This window comes from Babylonia areolata, chromosome 26 (assembly GCF_041734735.1).
Source record: "Babylonia areolata isolate BAREFJ2019XMU chromosome 26, ASM4173473v1, whole genome shotgun sequence".
In the NCBI taxonomy this organism is placed as follows: Eukaryota; Metazoa; Mollusca; class Gastropoda; order Neogastropoda; family Buccinidae; genus Babylonia; species Babylonia areolata.
The window spans coordinates 16,264,297-16,280,946 of NC_134901.1; the positions used below are offsets into that span (position 1 = coordinate 16,264,297).

Here is a 16,650-nt window from a genome sequence, read left to right on the forward strand (position 1 = left end):
TTTTTCCCATCTATGTGATATTCACATGCTTTAAGAATAAAGTTTGTGTGTGTGTGTGTGTGTGTGTGTGTGTGTGTGTGTGGAGGGGGTGGGGTGGGGGCGTGGGGGGTGGATTAAGAATTAACACTTTTCAACATTCACATATAGCAATGCTGTAATGTTTTTTTGCATGGATTTTCGTAGAAGCTGAAACAAGAATTTGTTAACAATGCTCACAAATACAAATGTTATATTCACATAGACACACGCGCGCGCATGCGCGAGTCATGTGTTCAAGCTCTCTCCCTCATACACACACACACACACACACCCTACCCCCACAAACCCACAGTGACAAACACATACACTCACAGTCGCACACACACCCGCACGCACACAGCTGGCTGCAATCACTGTACATTTTCTTACCGTAAAAACTAGGTGATCTGCCCTTGCGTTCTCATAAAATTAACGATGAGGCGCATTTGAAGTGTCAACAGAAACTGCCAAAGAGAACAATCCAAACACTCAATCCGTTTGAAGCAAAAACCTGCTTCCAGATGTACCTACATACACACAAAACAAGAGACGAAGTCTTCATGGCTCACGTGTGATTCTGGCTGAATGAAATCGAAAATGCGGGTGGTGGGGTGGTGTGTGTTGTGGGTGGGAGGTGGGGAGGGGACGGTGGGGAGGAGGGGGCGGCTCGCACTACTTACAATTTTACATGTTACATATAAAACATATAATTAAAAATCTTCCGTCAAAATTATGATCAGCTGATCGGACGCACGTTTTCCCACATGGTCATAATATAGATCTGGAAAGAGTTTCTTTTCAAAGTGGCCGGCTTTCTGGCTTCGATAAAGCGTAAGAAATAGTCAAAAAGGATCGTACCCACGTTCTCCCACAGTCATAATATAATTCTAGATCTAAGCTTCTTTATCATCATGTACGGCTTTCAGGTTTTGTTTGAAAGATCGTAGTAAACACAAAAGAAAAAAGAATCTGTAATCCTATACTGTACTAGTAGGAGTAGATGAATGTTTATTCAACATTAACAAATGAATTACTGCAATTAGATGACCCACAAAATTGATCCAAATCATACTCATGCTCACCATCAAAATACGAATTTGTGCAGGGATGTTGAAACGTTGTGTTGCGTCATTTGCCACACAAACTAAGCCGCATCGGATCCGCATTTCAGTAACATCCAAGTAACTCATACGTATACCTTCTTATCTGTTGAACTTTAAAAATATTCCCGTCTTTTCTAAGAATTTACCGCTCAGATCCTACTTCATTACAAAAGTATGTAGGCTAAGACTGACGTATGCGAAAGTGACAGACTTCACAGACAAAATGGCTGCCGTCGAATCGATTTTCATTATGTTCATTCCAGTTTATTCTGTACCCCGTTTCAAATACCCGTGTGCAATAAACACGTCGATTGTTTAGCAAATGTCATTCTGTCGGTGTGTTCTGTCCAGAAATTCTTTTTCCTCTGATTAAACTGCACACAAACAATAGAATAACATGCCGTCTTAAAACACCCAACTGATGTTCCGGCAATAAACTGTAAACAACCCAATAAAACACAGCAGATCTGATGACAACGAAATGTACCTTTCACAATCCTGTAATGTGATGTTTTCAATCTGTCCTGAAGGCTTACAACCAACAACTGGTATGAAAGAAAAGAATCTTTATCTCTCCATGATTAAGAGAAAATTAGTTTTAGTTTACCCACCCCCACCCCCACGTATGGTGATTACACTGACTCACGCTGACGTGTGTATACACTTAAGCTCACACACACACACACCACACACACACACACACACACACACACCACACCACACCACACACACACAATCAACGCCAAATGAGCATTTCAACATCAGCGTAAACAGCCACAAATCAGCAGGTCCACTGCTGTGGGCCACAGCTTTCCAGTTAAAAGCATGCAATAAATATGTTGTTCAGACTGGTGAATTATCTTCGCTTACTATCGATACATCTTCACGAACTTTGCACTAAACAGTGCAACAGTAGTTCGAAAGTCCCCAACACCCACCAATACCACACAGACGTATACACACACATTCAACAGCATTATCTAAATGTTGCCGATGTGCCGGTATGATTCAGTTTCTTCATACATAACCGTGGAAAGCAAGTTCATACTGGCAAAGGTTTTTCTCATTCTGTTACAGATTACACTCACTCAACAAAAAACTTCCATCACTTATGATATGCATACTTAAAATATAATACTTAGATCTTATGACATATCGTACACTCCGCCTTTATAAATACATTTCCTTCAAAGCCAACTCGAACGAAGCGCGAAGAACTGGTGTTTACCACTTGGCCCATTCCCATTCCGCTAGTTAATCCCATCTTGACAGCTCACGCAACTTCTGGAACTTGAGTTGTTTATATGTGTGCGTGCACAACCATGTGTATAAGGGAGGGAGGGAGGGAGGAAGGAGGGGGGATGGGGTGTGGACAGGGGTGACAGAAATGAAGCTGCTGAACTGAGAATTGTACAATATTACGTCTGCTCCGACATGACAAAGGTACACTTGACACCACCGCAGCCGAATTACTCCCCTTGTGTTGCACGGAGGGCAATTCAAATGTCTCCTGTGACTGTGCAGTGACTCCAGGCCTTGTTCCTCTCTACCTACAGCAATGGCTTCAAGCCGAGTGTCTCTATCGTATATTCATACCTTGTACAAAGGAGCAAGAGATGCTTTCATTATCAATGGCTGAAAAGCCCCACCCCACACACTTTTTCATGCATGTTTGTGAGCACATTTGTGAGAGCGGCAAGTGCGTCATGGGCAAAGTCAAAGAACTGAGACCGTAATCCTGTTTGAATCAACTGGTGATATGGGATTGCACAACAGCAGAATCAATGAAAAGGGACATTCCTATTCCTGTCACAGATTTTTTTTTTCTTTTTCTTTTTTCTTTTTTTTTTCCTTTTTTGGGGGGAAGGGGGGGGGTAGGGTTTTGTTTGTTTTTTTAACACATAATTATTTTACAGGTGCAACTAAGCCATATAGTTTATGCCATAGACATAAATTACACTGTTTACAATTGTGACTGACATTATCTAAATATCATAAACATTATGCTAATATTGTCCACAAAAGTACACTGTAAGTAACCAATCCAGTCCTGTTTTGTGGGATGGTGTCCTTGGATAGTGCATGTGGTTCTAGTCATGTGAAACCCAGGATTTTTTTTCTCCCCCTCCACTGTCTAAGACGACGTGAATGCTCGTCTTTCAAATGAGAGAAACATGGCCCCTCATACAGTGTTCATGTTGTACATGTGGAAGAGCCCCAGGCAATAAGGGTGTTGTTACTTCACTTGACAAGTCCACTTTGGTGGTAAAAAAAAGTATACATGTAGCACAAGGTAAACAGGAAAGTGGGAGCAGAAAATGACTGGCACTTATTTTGCTGATGGCTACATCAGACATGCACTCTCCAGAGAGAGCTGCCTGAATTTCATATTCAAGAGAATTTTTTTTTTTTAAATGTTATAACTGCAGAGTTAAACAATAAAAGCTGACAAAATTAAGGCAACTATTTGACAATAGAACATATATTGCCTTTCCTGGCAAAAACATTACTTTTTGCACACAAACACCAGTGACCATCTATGATCGCTAATCCACCTATTTCAACCAAATAGATATTACATTATTTTGCCTTTACACAGATCCATTAAAGTGTTATCACTAAATGTCAATTCCTCTTCCCTCCCTTTTTGAGTTTTCCCATCAACACACTGTGTCAATCACTTCACATTCACCGGAACTACTTTAGTTAAGTTCTGATACATTTGAAATAAACATGTTCTTGTTTGTTGTATCTTTTTAACTTTTGCAGTTTACTCTTTCGCGTCTGCCTGGAGCAAGTCATTCTTTGTGTTCACCCGAAAGAAAAGCTATCTTTGTGGACATAAAATTCAGTGCTCTTTCTGTTGTTGTACATTAAACATACGAGGATGCCGGCATTCAATCATGCAGATATGAATGGCAATTTGAACAGACACATATCTGCCACAGACACATATCTGCCACTGATTATGCAGAAAATCTGGTGCCCCTTTAACCCACATAATTCTATGCTATCATCATTATGTCACTTCAGTCATGTCACTTCCTTCAGCTAGTAATTGTCAACATATGTAAACAAAGCAATGAGCTATGATATGAGTCGGTCTTCAGATGAACCTTTCAATGAAGTAAGTACTACTACTATTAAGTACTGGGTCAAGGTTGCTTGCTTTCATCAGTTTCAAAAAGCACTTGCATTTATCAGTTTCATCAAGCACTCTCACATGCAGACAAACTGCAACTTGCTGACAATTCACTCGTGCAAAGGTAAAACAAGCACTTTTTTTTTTAAACATGTTTCTCTGTCACCCTTAACCCCTTGCTGGTTATCTTGACAATGAAATTTGTATGTCCCAAAATACTAGTTTTCACAGCAGAAGATGTTACAAAAACATTACTCTTTCTTAAGCTGAACTTCACACTCAATCACAGGACCAATGTAGGCAATGTGATTCTTGTCAGAATTTCTGTCAAGGCACTCATTCCACACTACAGCAATACTATTTACTATTACTGATATTAAGTAGTTGCAACAGATGCGTTTCAAATCGCTTTCAGAGTGTATCTGAATATTTCAACCATTGCCATAATGTTTAGCTACATTACTTTTGTAAACATTTTACACATTGTCACTTTTAAGAAATTACACTGAAGCTGCATGCCTAAGTATATACACACACATATATAAACAAACATGCACAAAAAAACATTCACAACAAACATGCACAAAAAAACATTCACACAAATGAAACAAGGCCATTACCACACCTAAATTCTACGGCCAGCCTCACACACACAAATTCTCTCACAATCTCACACACATACAGTTGCACATAGTCATGCAGTCATACATTCACATGTATAAGGACACACACACACACACTCACAGAGACAGAGAGAGAGGGAGTGGTCAGTCACATTACATCTGTGTGAAAAACCATAGTGGTAGTCATATGGAATGCAGATGTAAAAAATCTAACTTTGAAACTTTTAAGAAGTGGATCTCAAGTGATTGAAAATATCTGATCCATGGATCAATTTTTAAGTTCTGATAGCCTTGTCAGAACCTTTCAAATGTCAACTGTCAATGTTGCCATATCAACTCGGAGGGGCGGGGGGTAAGGGGGAGGGGGGGGGGTGGGGGGGGGGGCGGCGTCTGGGGGTGTGGGTGTGGGGGGGGGGGTGTGGGGGGGGGGCAGGGGCAGGAATTGGGAGATTAGGATGGGGATAATATAATTATAATATAAATCCTGAATATTTTCCACACAAGCTCCTTGTCTCATGAACTGAAGCTCCATTTTGTCTAGTACAAAGTGTTAAAAAACAACTTTTACTCATGTCATTAAGAGGGGAGGGAGATGGGAAATGGGCAGACACATAAATATTGTGAGTGAAGGGTGTTTGCACATGTATATGTTGTGCTCAATAGCTGTAATCTGCCCATTACCCGTAAAGTTCAACATTGCCGATTACTGACAGAAAGCAAAGTAGCTTGTGCATTACCTGAAGTCAGCGCATAGTGAGCAAGAGATAGTTGACAAAATTCACGGTTTCAGACAGACTTCCCATCATGTTTCCTTTGGCACAGACATCATGGATCGACATGACATCTCAGTTTAGCATTTAGCACAAAAGAAATTTCAAATAATGAAATAGTATTTTCAAAATTGTGTACCTTATGAATGGAGAGAGTTACCACTCTTTACTATTTGTTAATCATTACATCTCCTGGCCTCACTGTTAATTTCCAGTTGAAAAACCACCGATGCAACCATGTCTTTGTTCTGTATTGTCCATGTGTTCCGTGTGGTTTGTTCAGGATTAAAGAGGCTATGCCAGTCTTGAATAAAAGCTAATTTATGTTTTCACATTTCTTCGGTCTTTGCTGCTGTGTGCACATGTCAAATGATCAGTATGAAGACAGGCCCGGCGCTTCCTTTTTGAGGAAGTGTCTGGGTTTGTTCCGATGTACCTTTCATTTACCTGTGTGCTAGTTGAATCGGTAGCGTAAGCAGCACTGACTTGAAGTTGTGTACCTTGTGAATGGAGAGAGTTACCACTCTTTAATTTTTTGTTGTTGCTGTTGTTAATCATTACATCTCCTTGCCTCATTGTTTGTTATTTTCCAAACAGTCTGTGGATAATATGCATTTAACAGTCTGTAGCTCTGGCACTATTTGCCTGACTTTAAAATTATTGGTTTTCTGTGTAAAAAAAAAAAAAGGGGGGGGGGGAGAGTACTGTTTAAACAAGTGGCATCATGAAAATTAAAATACTTATCCAGTGGTGGCATGATTATAATACTCATTTCATGGTAAAGGGTCACATTATACAAGAGAAAAAAGAAAGTTTCAAGTACCAAGTAGATCTTAAAAAAAAAAAATAAAAAAAAAACCCCATAAAATTGAGGATAAATAAATTGATTATGAACATTATGGTACATGTTTCTGTATCATTTCTCTTTTGAAATGTCATGAATGATAGCCTTTTACAAATTTAGTTTTATTCACTTGTGAATATGTGGATATTTTCCTTTGCTTCTCAGCAGACCTCTCTGAACATGAAATCAGCCAACAAATTCCTTCTCAGTATTGTTTCGGCATTAGTTAGAGTAGATTAGCATGGCCAACATGAGAGTGAAGAAGCAATTGTGCAACAATTCATAATGATCACTATAGACCTTTGGATCAAAATGGAGTTAATTACCAAAGACCCATGTGTTTATGCCTAGCCCTTTAGCCCTTGGTGTAAAAACTGTCAACCAAACAAAAAAAAAAAGTTTTATACAAAAGGAACGAAGGTGTTGTTACTAAACCCCTAGGCTACAACCAAAAATATACCAGAAATGTAACTGTGAAGCTGACCAACACTGACTGCTGTGCAACTGACTGCCACTCATAAGACTCGCATTGCAAAATCCATGACCAGTGATGATGAAGAAAAAGAGATAATCACACACAAACACAGACAAAAAGAGAAAGTGAAGACTTGTTTTTAACGAACATTGCTCACTTCCTGCCTGTAACCACCAGTATTGCACACACGCTGCCTTGCCTATTACCAGTAATGCACAATATCATTGCTCATTACTGTTAATATGCAATGATTCTGTGAATTACAGAAAATGGGCAATACCATTTTTGAGCATGACATATATACAGGTTAACTCTAAAGTATCAAAAATTTTCTGATTCTGAGAAAGTAACCGAGAACACTTGAAACTGTGTGACAGTCGCTTACACTGGTTACAGTAGCATTATTGTCTACAAGTACAAATTCATTCAACTTTCAAGAATCAACTGGACAATACCTCAAATTTCTCAACCATTTTAGAAGTTTTGACAAATACCTTGGATAATTGGGTGTGGAACCTTGGCCAAATTCTACCAACCCAAACAAGAGAGGCAAGGCCTTCAAGACTCACTTGGGATACACTTGAAAAAAAAAATCCAAGCTTTTTATGTACTGAGTATAATTTCAAAATGTAATGTTTAAGATGTGAAAGATCAGTTTAAAGCAAATTAAGTCCCCTAGCATTAATTACAGAGTAATTTCCCTTTTTTACTATCTGCACCAAAACTTTGCAAAATAAATAAAACTTCCATGCTTTGCAAAAGAAGTTCCTGTTTGAACAAAAAATGATAATAATGATTGCTCTTGTTGTTGTGTCAGAATAAGAGGTCAAAGTGCCAAGTTTAGAGAATACAAAAAATATAAATATAACAGTAAATGCAGTTTGCATATATGATATAATAGGCTTCATTTTTGACTCACTTGTGTAACCACAGTCTATGTTTTAACCCGGTGTTCAGTTGTCTGTGTGTGTGTGTGTGTGTCCGTGGTAAACTTTAACATTGACATTTTCTCTGCAAATACTTTGTCAGTTGACACCAAATTAGGCATAAAAATAGGAAAAATTCAGTTCTTTCCAGTCATCTTGTTTAAAACAATACTGCACCTCTGGGATGGGCACAAAAATTTTTTTAAAAAAGAAGCCTAATTATATGCAAACTGCATTTACTGTTATATTTATATTTTTTGTATTCTCTAAACTTGGCACTTTGACCTCTTATTCTGACACAACAAGAGGAGTCATTATTATCATTTTTTGTTCAAACAGGAACTTCTTTTGCTAAGCATGGAATTTTTTTTTTTTTTTTTTTTTTTGCAAACGTTTTGGTGCAGATAGTAAAAAAGGGAAATTACTCTGTAATTAATGCTAGGGGACTTAATTTATCACAAGTGAGTCTTGCAGGCCTTGCCTCTCTTGTTTATTTTTTTGTGCCCATCCCAGAGGTGCAATATTGTTTTAAACAAGATGACTGGAAAGAACTGAATTTTTCCTATTTTTATGCCTAATTTGGTGTCAGCTGACAAAAGTATTTGCAGAGAAAATGTCAATGTTAAAGTTTACCATGGACACACAGACACACACACACACACACAGACAACCGAACACCAGGTTAAAACATAGACTCACTTTGTTTACACAAGTGAGTCAATAATTAAAAATGAAAGGACTGTGTAAAAGCTTCGCATCTTGTTTTGTCCCTTTTCTACTACAACTTGCCCATAACAAAGGGTTTCAGCCTCTTCCTAGAACTGAGTGTGCTATCAGCTAAAATGGCAAGAGCAGGACCATGCTGTGTGGTGGTTCTGCCAAGTCTGGCCAATTCATACAGCACTGTCACAAACCAAATCTGATTTCCCCACTCTTTTTATCCCCCGGTCTTTCTTTCTTCTAAATTTGTCAGAGAACGAAAAATCTAGAATAACCTAATTCCAATAAAAATTCCAGAATCTGGTGTTGTACATGTTGTATATGATGTCATACTTTTTTCATGGATACGTCAACTAAATGACAACAGATTTTATTAACATTAAACTAAAGCCTGTAAATACCATCAGAATATACTGGCCATGTTATAGCATTATCTTAAAGAACAATAACCAGAGTACCAATATCCATGTTTTTACAATTTGGATATTTTGTCAGTTTACCTTTGCCGTACATCATGAGTATTAAATGACCCACAGCCTTAATTTTTACTTGATAACTGAGTTAGTTTTTAAGCTGCCTACACAAAATTTTATGACTTTGTCAATGAAGCATGATCCCACATGTATACCAAATATTGTTTGTTTTTGTCAATTAACAGAGAAGTAAACAAAAAATATGAATCACAGTGCACTGTGGATCTGAGCAGACTCTAAAAGAAGAAACCTCAAGCACCGTACACCATGGGTCTGGCCAGACCCCATACATTCTGTAGACGAAGATTCTGAACCTTATCAAAGCGAACTGTCTCCCGTGATGCTTCACTTTCACAAACATCCAAGTGTTGCGCACACGCATGTGGCTGTACATCTTGAGCGTGGAATCACCTCCATTGCAATTTCAATGGTCACTTCATCCATGTGTGTGTGTGTGTGTGTGTGTGTGTGTGTGTTCCCAGCTTTGAATGAACAAACTAATCTGTCTCTCAGGAAGGCAATCACTGCATACGCAAGAGAAGCTGTGCTGTCAGAAAACAGGCCTTATTTCCCCCCATTACTTACTGAAAGGCCTTTACATGCATGTATTACTAACAGTATGTTTAGTGTGAATCACTCAATGGAGGCTTGGTCACATACACCTTGTCACACGCTCCCTCTCTAAATGACAACTGCGTGCTCACACTTCTGAGGCGCACCAAACACACCAATGATGCTCATCCTCTCTCTCATACATATGGATATAATTATGCATGCCCACATACACACATGAAACTGAAAGCGTGTGCACTGCACACACATGAACACACACATGTGGACACCGGCACACATGTACACAAGCACACACACACAAAGCAACACACACATGCACCCTCATGCATACATGCATTCACACACACACACACACACTGACACACATACAGACACACACACACAACAATTTCAACAACAAGAACACACACACACACACACACACACACACACACACAAACTATGTGAGCGCATTTACACCATATGACAAAAAGTCGGTGGCACACATCACAGCTAGTTGGAGTACCATAGCTGGTGACATGATGCTCGAAGACAGATCTGTGTGTGGGTAAATAAGTGCAGGCACACGCACACATGGTCACCCATACGGATGGGCTATTCACATGACCATACATGCTGAAACAAAGAAGCAAGTTGAATCACTTGCATAAAAGCTTATTATATTCACTGTCATTTGAAAACTCCAACAAACATAAAAAAAGGAGCCAGTCTATTCTACGCTTCAAAATTGATCACAAATTTCCTTGGTCAGTACACATACCCACAATGTACAGCAAGGTTCAATTCCTCCAGAAATATAAGCATGGGTCCCTGCAGACCAACAACATATGGCAAGGCTTTATTCCTTCACAAAAAGCATGGGTCACTAGAGACCCACAACGCGCAAAGTTTAAGGCAACGTACAGTGAAAGTCGAAACAGCACTCCTGGGAATTATTAATTTCACACCTAAATGACATAAAGCCAAAAGCTGAAAATAACAGTCTAATTAATTAATTAATTTGTGTGTAAGCGTCACTGGAAAATTCACACAAAAACTGAAAATCAGAGTTGAGCTGAAGGGCAGGAGAGTGGGTAGGGTGTGGGCTGCTACAAGGGAGAGCTTTTATCAACGGAGCGGAGAATGCATCAGGGTTCAATTTTGTAACAGTTACATAAATAGCACTTTCAGTTGAAAAATCAGAAATGTGTGTTGTTATGATATGTGTGTTGTTATAATATATGTGTCATGATCTTTGTCGCCACACTCCATCATTTATGGTTGGTGTACACAACTGATCTTTGTGAATGTGCTGATATATGATGTAGTCACAGCACAAACTTTATTTCTGTGGTGTTGATTGAGATGAGTCCTTGAAGTACAACACAGACTGATCTGACGACAAGCACAACCAATGCTGAAAGCAGTGACTTGTCAGGGTGAGCTTCACATGTTAAATGAATACCTGCCCGTGCATAACTGTAAATTAAGGGAAATAACCTCTCTTGAGTGCATCCAGGCAACTACATGAAAATATGGAAGCACATACACAAGTACACTCGCACACATAAACACACACAAACTCATGCGCATACACATACAAAAATACTCTAGCATTTGTATATATAGAATTAGAAGCACATACACATTTAGGGCAGATGATATTTCTAAGTTCTACAGTTTACAGAGCTGAACCCTGATGCATTTAGACATAAGTGATTTTGCATGTGCACGCAGTGTGCACATGTTGTCTGCATGAATTAGTGACTGTAACTTGTTTAAGGATGGGAGAAGAGAGCCTCAGACGTTAGACAAGAGGGGCTTCTTAAAATGTTTAAATGTTTTAACTGTCATTTATACTTATTCCTGGAATTTTTTTTTTTTTCAAACTATGCTACTTTCAAGCTTTTTTTTTTTTTTATCTAAGCAAGTATAAAATCATACAAATCCCATACTGATTATGATAATGGCGTTAGTGAGAGTTAGTGAGAGAGAGAGAGAGACAGAGACAGATAGAGAGAGAGACTCAAGAGAGAGAAAGAGACAGACTCCGAGAGAGAGAGAAAGGGAGAGAGAGAGAGAGTGTGTGTGTGTGTGTGTGTGTGAGAAAGAGTGTGTTTGTGTGTGCCTGTGTTTGTGTGTCTGTGTGTGTGTTTACCACTCTGCGGGTTAATCTTTGGTTGTTTCATATGTCTTCTCACTTGTGAGTCATGATAACTATGCAAAATAAAATAAAACACAAAAATATTACTTGTACAGTTGAAGATGAACAAGCAATATCACAACACAGAACTTTTTTCAGCATCAGCCTCCCCTCTGGTCAAATCCAAGTGTTCATCCAGTGCAATTTTTGTTGTTTTATCAGTCCAAAGCAAAAAAAAATTGTGTGCTTTGCATTCCACCATCCAAGTCCTGCTTGGAACACACACAGCTGGCTCTAACACTTTTCATGTGATGTTTAAGTTGCATGTTTCTATCCCATGTGCAACTAGACCCAAGACACCCATTTGATAAGTGACAGGTGGTTAGAAAAACCTTCTTTTTTATGTTTTTAGGGTTGCCAACCCTTGGAACAAGAAAGAAAAATTGTTTTTAATTATTTTCTTTCATCACAAAATTATACTAGTTAATGACATATACTTAAGCAAGCAGCTGTTTTTTAATCATTAAGATTTTAATTTTTTTTTCAACATGAAACGTGAAAATGCCCTGATGAGATGTGTCATGCAAAGACTCTTCTTCACTAATTTAAAGAGTAAGACAAATGATCATGTTAAATGATCATGTTTACTCTCATTCCAATAGTGCCTTGTGCAGTACATGCATTTTAGTTACAAACTACTAGTCATTCACACCTTGCTTAGTGGGTGCAAAAGGGAGAGCGAGTGAATGAATGTGTGTATATGTTTGTGTGTATGTATGTGCATGCATGTGAATGTGGTAACTCATGGTTAAGAAGACATTTTTATATACGCTGAAGACTCACACAGTGAATATTGTCACTATCAAATTTCTTTGGACATACTCTGTTACATTTTTCAAGAATATCTAAGGTCATTTTAAATTCATATTTTAATAAGATAATGGGGTACAGTAAGATACCACAAGGCAAAGAAGTTCTCTCTGTGTCAGTGTGTGTGCGCATATCTGTGCGCGTGTGTGCGTGTGCATGTGTTGTGTGTGTGTGTGTGCGCGCGCGCGTGTGTGATCGTTTATGAGCATGTTTTACTGTGTATGTGTGATGATCAAAAGCATCAATCTCTTCTTTGATATAATTTGCCCATCTCTTGTATCTGTCATCTTCCTCCATGTCTCAGCTGATATTTCTTCAATTTCAACCCTTACCAGCAAGCAGCTAAAGTTTCTGGCTTCACATTGTACTGTATTGTAATTTTTTTTGTGTTCTATTGTATTACTCTTTTGTCACAACATATTTCTCTGCGTGAAATTTGGGCTACTCTCCTCAGGGAGCACAAAATGCTACATTGAGAGCACCATCCACTTTTTTTGCATTTTTTCCTGCCTGCAATTTTATTTGTTTTCCTATAAAAGTGGATTTTTCTATAGAATTTTGCCAGGTACAACCATTTTTTTGCTGTAGGTTCTTTTACATGCGCAACATTGGACCTCTGTTTAATGTCTCATCAGAACAACTAGCATCAAGACCATCATTCAATGTCAAGGAGAAAATGCTAGCGACAGTGGGATTTGAACCAGTCCACTCAGATTCTCTCACTTCCTAGGCGCACACATTACCAGTAGGTCAACACTCCACATCTATAAATATATATATCTCTCTCGTCTCAGTCTGTCTTTGGTTTTACTGTTTGGTCAGTTTGTCTCCACGGACTTGCTTCAGTCGTATTCACTCTGTCTCTGCATCTCTCTCTTATACTCTCTGCAACTCTCTCTCTCTCTCTACAAGTACAACATCAATAAATCATTTTTTGTCTGCAATGATAGTGCTCTTAGTATTTGCTCCATAAATCTGTCCATGTCTGTTGTTTTGTTTCTGTCTTGTTTTCAATCAGACTTGTCATTAAATGCTATGTTCTCTCTCTCACCCCTTGATCCCTTCACACACACACACACACACACACACACACACACACTTGAAGGAGTGATACATACTGATAAAGACAGGCTCACAGAGGAGACAGACATAGCCAAGAAGAGACAGAATGGGAAATGAACAGACATGAGGGACATAAAATAAACAGACATGAGGGACTTAAAATAAACAGACATGTGGGGCATAATCACAGACTTAAATTTCAAACAGAATAAACTTAATATGAGGACATAAAATCAAGAGATAGTTGAGTTTATCATTATGAGAAATCAAAATGCACAACGAAATAATCAGAAAGGTTGAATACAAATCACAATGAGATACCGACAGGCAGACAGAAATTTGAGAAAGGCAGAAAGCAACAAAGAAACAAACTACATCAAATATTATATATTGTCATGCATGCACACACAGAAGCACACACTCACATACATCCTCAAAATGAGTGATTCTCCTTCCTAAATCAGATGTAATGAATTGGTCCCAGTATTTCTTTGTTGTTTTTAGTTTCTCTGTTAGTGTTAACTTGTGACTGGAAGATACTGGGAAAATCCTGAAATCAAAATATTATTTAACATCTCTCTCTCTCTCTCTCTCTCTCTCTCTCACACACACACACACACACACACACACACACACACAACTTTTCACTTTTAAGTTTAACCTTTGTCGTTACATGTTAGAATTCACTGTCAGCTGAAAGACTGTGGTGTGAGTGATGAGCCTTTGAATACATAAGCAAGCTCCAATTGGAATAATAAAGATGATGCATCATATTGCTTTGTATTGTAATGTATTGTACTGACTGTGGTGGTTACACAGTCTCACTTTATTTGAATTCCTTCAGTTTTTACATTTTCATTTTCACAAAAAATCTAAATTGCATTTTTTCCTTACTCTCCATCCTCTGTTGCTATGTCAGGATAACCATAACTAACTGTTTCAAGTTTTATGATTGTTTGTTTCTTAGTATTCACCTTTTCTTCTTTTTTTCAGTATGTGTGTGTGTGTGTGTGTGTGTGTGTGTGTGTGTGTGTGTATTTGCCAAAATCAACTCGCTGTTTTAGGTGATCAAATCTTGATCTCATGTGCTTTTTTGTTCATCTCATCACCTTACTTTCATGCATGCACATGCAAACACGTACACACACACACACACACACATAGTGACAAACACAAACACACACATTTCAAAGTGTCATACAATCCACTCTGAACAATCACACACACACATGATTTCTGAACTGTAAACATGAACCAAAAAGAAGAAGGGTAGCATGTCTGTTCCACTTTCATGCCTGTTGCCAAAGACCACATTTTGTTTGAAGTTTACGCATGTAAAATGAATGAATCATTTACTCCTCACATGCTACTTAGATTTGTGGTTAAAAATCAGAATTTTGAATCTCAAAAGTAATAACAATAAGAACTTTCTAACTTTACTGATATGAGCATCTACAACTTGATAACTGACACTTATCTAAACCAATAAACTAAGATAATCCAATCAGATTATCCAATCAATATTTTGTACTATTGATTTCTCAAAACTATAACTAGTAGTAGTATAACCAATAGATGTTTTTAAAGTTAAAAAACACCTCTACTGATACAAACCTATTCCAATAGTTTTGAGAATATACACTTTCTTCCCTTTTTTTTTATAAATTGCAGGGTAAAATGATATTCTGAATAAAGTAACTGCCCACACACAAGCAAATATAAAAGATAATAAATGCAATTGATGTCAGTTTTGTCAATGTTCTCTTCTTAAATCACAATTTACTGTCCATTTCATTTTCATTTTAGCTGGTTGATAAAAAGATCAAGATGACTGGTTGCATGTCTCTCCACTTATCTACACTGCAATATAGAAAGTACAGCTGGTTGATAAAAAGATAAAGTTGACTCGCTGCATGTCTCTCCGAGAACTTACCTACATTCCAATACACAAAGTACATGTAACATATATGCTTGCACATCTAAAAATCACACACTGACACAAACACACTATCTCTTGCGCACGCACGCACGCGCATGTACCTATCCACACACACGCACCCATCCACACACACACACACGCAAACGCATGTAGGCACACGCAAATGCACGCACAAAGGCACACGCAAACGAACACACGCAGGCACACGCTGGCACACACTCCGGTATGCACACAAACACATACTCACTGTTGCCCTGGATTCTATGTGTGTGTGTATGTATGTATGTGAATGTTTGTTGGTGTGTCTGTGGGTGTGTGTGAAAAGTTAAATTGCTTTTGTCTCTTACCTTTTGTACACATCAAGTAATTTTATGTTTAACCCTGTCAACATTACCTCTATCATTAACTACTTCGTTAGCCTCAATAGTCATAAAAGAAATATAAAAAAAACAATGGCAGGAAATGGAAATATGATGGCGTTCTGTTAACGCGGCCGGTCTTCGTTGACCGATCTGAAAACGTGATCCACACCGAAGAAAAAATTATGGTCACGTGATCCGTAACAAATGCCTCAAGGTGGCAGCACATGCAATCAATAGTGAATGCTCACACATTTGTTGTTGTATCCTGAATGCGCCCAATTCCTAATTCGTAACGGTGGTAACTAATTAAATAAGAAACAATACTCATTAACATACAATTCTTAAATTAACGTGCATTTTATTTTTAGGATGTTTTTAGCCGAATTTGATGCCCCCACACAGTCGCCATCTTTTGCTCGATTCTTTCAGGTTCTGTTAAAGTCGAGGTTTACATTGTAAATTTGCCAATAATACATTTGACACAACTCTAAACAAAACACTTAATATGTTAAGATACCTTCAGTGTCAATCCACATTTGCTTCTTTGGACAAATGTCATCAAACTTCTTCAAAAACGTTGTCTTCTTTGTTGGCGTTCTCTGCCCACCGGTCGATCGTCTGTGTGACG

General features: G+C 38.2%; 1 protein-coding gene across 2 annotated transcripts in view; it reads right to left on the reverse strand.

Moving 5' to 3' along the window:
* Positions 1 to 16,650, reverse strand: part of LOC143300759 (uncharacterized) — a 43,506-nt gene extending 26,856 nt beyond the window's left edge. For both annotated transcript variants that reach the window (XM_076614674.1, XM_076614673.1), the window contains exon 1: positions 16,540 to 16,650. The gene's annotated coding sequence lies outside the window, so the exon portion shown is untranslated. The remainder of the gene's footprint in view (positions 1 to 16,539) is intronic.